This window comes from Bison bison, unplaced genomic scaffold (genome assembly GCF_000754665.1).
Source record: "Bison bison bison isolate TAMUID 2011002044 unplaced genomic scaffold, Bison_UMD1.0 scf7180017864229, whole genome shotgun sequence".
Classification (NCBI taxonomy): Eukaryota; Metazoa; Chordata; class Mammalia; order Artiodactyla; family Bovidae; genus Bison; species Bison bison.
In genome coordinates, this window is record NW_011494801.1 from 2,114,893 (window position 1) to 2,121,847 (window position 6,955).

The window sequence follows — 6,955 nt, forward strand, 5'->3', positions numbered from 1 at the left end:
TCCCCTGGTGACTTTACACCACTTCTTTAGTTACCTCCCAGGCTTTCCAAGATACAGTCTAAAGGGATGGGACTGAAATGGTGTGAAGCTCCCATTTGTAAGAGAGAAAAAGTGGCACCTGACACCCTTTTTTTTTCTACCAGAGGTGTATCTCTCTGTTCTAGATGGTGGTGGAGACAAGTTTTCCACCTAAGTGTCCCTTCCCTGATTGGATTTAACTTGTCTCCTATTGGCGAGGGTGTACTATCTGTTCTCTTTGATCCTACTCGTTCCACCGTCAGGGAGGGGTGGAGATGCACCAGGAGCGGACCTGGTAGCATTCCACATTGATGTCTAGTCCCTTACCATCAAAGCCTTCATTTCGTTTTCCCTTTTTCTCAGACGCCACCCAGGGTGCCACAGGATAGTCTTCTGGAATGCGCCCCATGCCAAAGTCGCAAGGGGACCCATGAGTACTCTGTGTGTTCGTGCCCTGTTGCAGGAAAAGTGGTAAGTTCAGAGGGACAAATGTGAAACCCAAACGTCTCTTCTGAGAAAAGCCATGCCAGTCTATGGAATTTCCAAGGAGGCAATGAAGAGTTGGCCAGCAGTGAAAAGATAGTCTATCCTGTTCATGGAGTGTCAAGGTCAGCCTTTCTATTCCTGTCCTGCAGATTGTACAGGAAGATTATCTAAGGAGCTGAGACCAGAGCCACCAGGCATTCTCTGGTCTGCTAAGAGCTAGCATTACCAAGGGAAGAAGCGTGCTGCTTTTCCAATTTGCCCCAAACTGAGGTGCCCCAATCTATATCCTCAGGAATCTCATGCTCACCAGCAATGTCTCTGTCCATATAGTCCAGAGGCATAGTGGTGACAAGAACTCGCCTCTGGGTCTCTGAAGTCAGGATGGTGATGTCCAGTCTGAGAGATGTCCCTGGAGCTAGAGCTCTAGCTAGCTCCCTAATGTGTCTGTGCCTGCAGTGTCTGTAAAACTTGAAATGGGGGTCTGGCTAGAAAAACACAATAGAAGCATGGATTGAAGGTCCCCTGAAAGTCTATAAACTGGCACACTAGGTTTAGTTCAGTCAGTTCAGTTGCTCAGTCGTGTCCAACTCCTTGCGACCGTGTCCATCGAGTCGGTGATGCCATCCAACCATCTCACCCTCTGTTGATCCCTTCTCCTCCTGCCTTCAATCTTTCCCAGCATCAGGGTCTTTTCCAATAAGTCACTTCTTCCCATCAGGTGGCCATAGTATTGGAGCTTCAGCTTCACCATCAGTCCTTCCAATGAGTATTCAGGACTTATTTCCTTTAGGATTGACTGGTGTGATCTCCACAATTCAAAAGCATCTATTCTTCAGTGCTCAGCTTTCTTTATGATCCAACTCTCACATCCATACATGACTACTGGAAAAACCATCACTTTGACTAGACTGACTTTGTCAGCAAAGTGATGTCTCTGCTTTTTAATACACTGTCTAGGTTGATCATAGCTTTTCTTCCAAGGGGCAAGTGTCATTTAATTCCATGGCTGCAGTTACCATCTGCAAAGATTCTGGAGTCCAAGAGAAGCAAGTCTGTCACTGTTTCCATTGTTTCCCCATCTATTTGACATGAAGTGATGGGACTGGATGCTATGATCTTCATCTTTTGAATGTTGAGTTTTAAGCCAGCTTTTTCACTCTCCTCTTTCACTTTCGTCAAGAGGCTCTTTAGTTCCTCTTCACTTTCTGCCATAAGGATGGTGTCATCTGCATATCTGAGGTTATTGATATTTCTCCTGGCAATCTTGATTCCAGCTTGTGCTTCATCCAGCCTGGCATTTCGCATGATGTACTCTGCAATAAGCAGGGTGACAATATACAGCCTTAACATACTCCTTTCCCAATTTGAAGCCAGTCCATTGTTCCACATCCAGTTCTAGCTGTTGCTACTTGACCTGCATACAGACTTCTCAGGAGGCAGGTAAGATGGTCTGGTATTCCCATCTCTTTAAGAATTTCCCACAGTTTGTTGTTATCCACACAGTCAAAGGCTTTGGTGTAGTCAATAAAGCAGAAGTAGATGTTTTTCTGGAACTCTCTCGCTTTCTCTATAATCCAGTGGATATTGGCAGTTTGATCTCTCTGGTTCCTCTGCCTTTTCTAAATGCAGCTTGAACATCTGAAAGTTCTGTTGAAGCCTGGCTTGGAAATTTTGCGCATTATTTTGTTAGCTTGTGAGATAATCGACCTTTTTCAGTCTTGTGGCCACTGCTGAGTTTTCCAAATTTGCTGGCATATTGATTGCAGCACTTTCATTGCATCGTCTTCTAGGATTTGAAATAGCTCAACTGGAATTCCAACATCTTCACTTGTTTGTAGTGATGCTTCCTGAGGCCCACTTGACTTTGCTTTCCAGGATGTCTGGTTCTAGGTGAGTGATCACACCACTGTGGTTATTTGGGTTATTAAGACCTTTTTTGTATAGTTCTTCTGTGTATTCTTGCCACCTCTTCTTAATATCTTCTGCTTCTGTTAGGCCCATACCATTTCTATCCGTTACTGTGAGCTTGTATGAAATGTTCCCTTAGTATCTCTAATTTTCCTAAAGAGATCTCTAATCTTTCCCAAACAATAGAAGCTGTTTTCCTGTATTTCTTTCATTGATCATTGAGGAAGGCTTTCTTATCTTTCCGTGCTATTCTTTGGAACTCTGCATTCAGATGGGTTTATCTCTCCTTTTCTCCTGTGCCTTTCTCTTCTCTTCTTTCATCAGTTGTTTGTAAGGCCTCCTCAGACAACCGTTTTGGCTTTTTGCATTTCTTTTTCTTGGGGATGGTCTTGATCATTGCCTCCTGTACAATGTCACTAACTGCCGTCCATAGTTCTTCAGGCACTCTATCAGATCTAATCCTTTGAAGCTATTTGTCACTGTCACTGTGTAATCATAAGGGGTTCGATTTAGGTCATACCTGAATGTTCTAATGGTTTTCCTTACTTTCTTCAATTTAAGTTGATTTTGGCAATAAAGAGTTCATGATCTGAGCCACAGTCAGCTCCCAGTCTTGTTTTTGCAGACTATATTGAGCTTCTCCATCTTTGGCTGCAAAACATATAATCAATCTGATATTGACCATATGGTGATGTCCACGTGTAGAGTCATCTCTTGTGTTGTTGGAGGAGGGTGTTTGCTATGACCAAGGCGTTCTCTTCGTAAACCTCTGTTAGCCTTTGCCTTGCTTCATTTTGTACTCCAAGGCCAAACTTGCCTTTTACTCCACGTATCTCTTGACTTCCTACTTTTGCATTACAGTCCCCTATGACTTAAAGGACTTCTTTTTGGTGTTAGTTCTAGAAGGTCTTGTAGGTCATCAAAGAACCGCTCAACTTCAGCTTCTTCAGCATTAGTGGTTGGGGCATAGACTTGGATTGCTAACATTGAATGGTTTGCCTTGGAAATGAACAGGGTTCATTCTGTCTTTCTTGATGTTGCACTGAAGTACTACATTTCAGACTCTTTTGTTGATTATGAGGGTTACTCCATTTCTTCTAAGGGATTCTTGCCCACAGTATTTAGATATAATGGTCATCTGAATTAAATTTGCCCAGTCTGGTCCATTTTAGTTCACTATTTGTAACATGTTGATGTTCACTTTTGCCATCTCCTGTTTGACCACTTCCAATTTACACTGATTCATGGACCTAACACTCCAGGTTCCTATATATTGCTCTTTACACATCAGACTTTACTTCCATCACCAGTCACATCCCCAATTGGGTGTTGTTTTTGCTTTAGTTCTGTCTCTTCATTGTTTCTGGAGTTATTTCTCCACTCTTCTTCAATAGCACATTGGGCACCTACTGATTTGGGGAGTTAATCTTTCAGTGTCCTATCTTTTTGCCTTTTCATACTGCTCATATGGATCTCAAGGCAAGAGTACTGAAGTGATTGGCACACTAGGTTAGTAGCTTCAAATTCCCCAAGCAGTTACAAAATGGTCGGAGAGACCAGGAAAAGCTGATTGGGCAAAAGAACTTCAGTCCATATGCTTTTGAGTTAGCAAAATAGAGCCTTTACAGTAAAACAGTAAAAGAGTTCCAGCTCTGAGTATTCTTACCTTGCTTTGAAGATCCTGGATGAGCCGCCAAGATGATAGCTTAGCAGTGAATGGTGAACACTGCCACCGGATTTGTGGTCTCCAAAGGAGAAGCTTTAACTCTGAAACCAAAAACAGTCTCAGTCACTCAGAGTTTTGTGTAGATTTTCCTTTAAAGTAAAAGTGACAGATAAAGCTTCTGACATAGACATCAGAAGTGGGTAGCAGAGAACCCACCTCCCTATTTTAAGCAGGGCCTTATTTACGTCTCAGCTGGTTGCTGAGAATAGATAAAAAGAATACCTTAAGGCATAAGACTTTCACCAGACCATTACCCCAAGCATACATTTTGAGATAACTTTGGCACAAGATTAGCCAGGGAGGAAGGATTCTAGGAAAGGTCTCTGGGAAAGATATACTGTTGCTCTGTAATCAGGGGTACAAGTCTTGAGAAACAGGTTCCCAGGCAAGATCTGTTACAGTTACAATCATTAATATAGAGCCTAAGAAAAGCATTTCCATGAGCAAGACCTTGTGTGTGTGATCATTAGTTCCTTAGTTCCTGATCTAAAGAAAGGCCAGTTCTGAGGCTGGGTACATTGTTGCACAAGGCTTGAGGAAATCATGAGCCAGAATGTTCACTTCCTCCTTAAAGGGCCCTAAGCTTTAACTCTATCAGCACAGGGAACTCTACTCAATATTCTGTCATAACCTATATAGGAAAAGAATTTGAAAAAGAATATTATATATACATAACTGAACCACTTTGTTGTATATGTGAAAGTAATACAACATTGTAAATCAATTATAATATAAAATAAAGAAACTAAAAATGAAACAGAAAGTCTTTGTACTTTTATATCTGAACCCATCTAGCGTTTCCCCTCAGACAACTCAAAAGTCCTTTGACTGGACCACTTCCAGTAAGTGCTCCCCTAAGATTTTCAGGGCCTGAGAAACTGTACAAATGGAAGTCCATACGTCTAAATACTATTTTAAAAGCCATTGGAATATATTATAACAACATAAATTCAATTTTCAAATAAAATTGTCACTTTTTTATGTTTTCAAGAGTAATTTTTCTAAAATGTTCAAAATCAAAAGTTAAAGGGAAGAAATATAATTTATGATTAATAAACATTAAGAATTGAATATCAAGTATTTAAATAAAGTTGAAACTTTTTACTTGACATTTTGAAAATGTAATGAAGTTTTATTAAATAAAGTTATTTATGATTCAAGTGTTCAATATCAAGTTAGAGTCATGTTTCACATACTTTATGTGTATTCATATTAAAGAGTAATATGAATTGTTTAATTTTGCAAAATACTTGCCAGCCTCCATGTGAACTGCTGCAAATACTGAATTAATTTATGGGTACCTCTGGGATCTTAAATTAGAGCATGCAGAAAAACAAGAAAATGGTTATTTCGTAGTGCTGGGAGATGGTATGTTCTTATACAAGAATCTATTGCATTCAAGGAGTCTTAGTGGAGGGATCTGACAAGTGGACTTAGCTTTCTTCCGTTGCCTAAGCTCTTCCATTGTTTGTATTCACTGGCGAAGCAGTCTCTGCACAGGTAGTGGCACAACCTAGGAACTTCACAGCATTCAGATGTTGTCTTCTGTTTCAAGGACACTGGCTAGAAAACATGGATAAGCAGCTCCCTGGGACCTGAGCAGTGTTAACCACGAGAACGGGGTGTCACAGTGTTGAGAGTGAGATCCCAAATAACCACAGTGTCCTGTGTTCTTTAATGCACGTGTGCGTGTATTTGTGGTTTTCAGGCTCCCCTGCCAGCCTGGGCTAAGAGCAGTCTATCCCTACCCAGTCGAAAGAGAAATACTAATTTTAGGCATGAGGTGAGATTACAAGTATGGTCTTTCTTATCAAAATCTCACTGACTCTGATGAATGCAGAGTGGACGTGGAGGTGGAGGGCAGACCAGTGGGTCTCACTTTGCTAACAAAAATAGGCTTTCTCTGCTGAGTTACACAGCATGGCCATTTAAATGTCACCATATCTGCCAATCTGGCTGTTAAATTCACTGAATTGCAAAAGACAGAGGCAAGTTTCTCATTCATTCATTCACTCACTAAATGTGAATTTACTGAGCACCTGTTTTGTGGGTCTTCTCTGGGTTCAGGGAATAAAGAGATGAGTGGCACTGTGAGGGTCTCCCAATGTAGAGGAGACAGGCGTGTAATAAAGGTAAGTATTTACAGTATGCTTAAGGGGCACCGGGAACACAGAGGAAAGAGCAACTGCCATGTTAGTATGGCCTAGAGCAGGCTTATAGGATGAGGCAGAGTAATGCTGGCTCCCATGAGTTGCTAACTGAATGCCTGCCATGTTCCAGACTTTCTATAAACTGCCATGTTTACTGCCCACAATCACTTGCAGAGGTGGTCATTTGTGTCCATTTTATGCATGAGAGAGGTTAAGTAAACTGCTCAATGTTACACAGCTAGTAAGTGACGGTAAGATGTTTAACACCCATTTCTTCCTAACTCCACTATGGATGGACTTCTCACTGTGTCCTTATATTTGAAGAGTCTTGAAAGACGTGTAGGAATTTACTTGAGTGAAACAAGAGGGTAAAGAGCATCCAGGCAAGAGCAGTAGCATTTGTTGTTCAAGATCTCAGGTGTAAACTAAAATTATAAAGCACAGCCTATCCATAAAGATGAAATCACATAAACATGTAATTACAGCTATTTGACTGATTTGCATAGGGTCCTGTGCAAATCCCTTTGCTTAGTTGATTTACAATACTTTCTAAAGGTCAAGTTCTTGGTAACATCTAAATTCTCTCCATTCAGACACAGCATTCCTACTCTTTCATGAATGTTATCCTGTGTGTGTGTGTTCATGGTGGAGAAAGAGCTTATAGGAA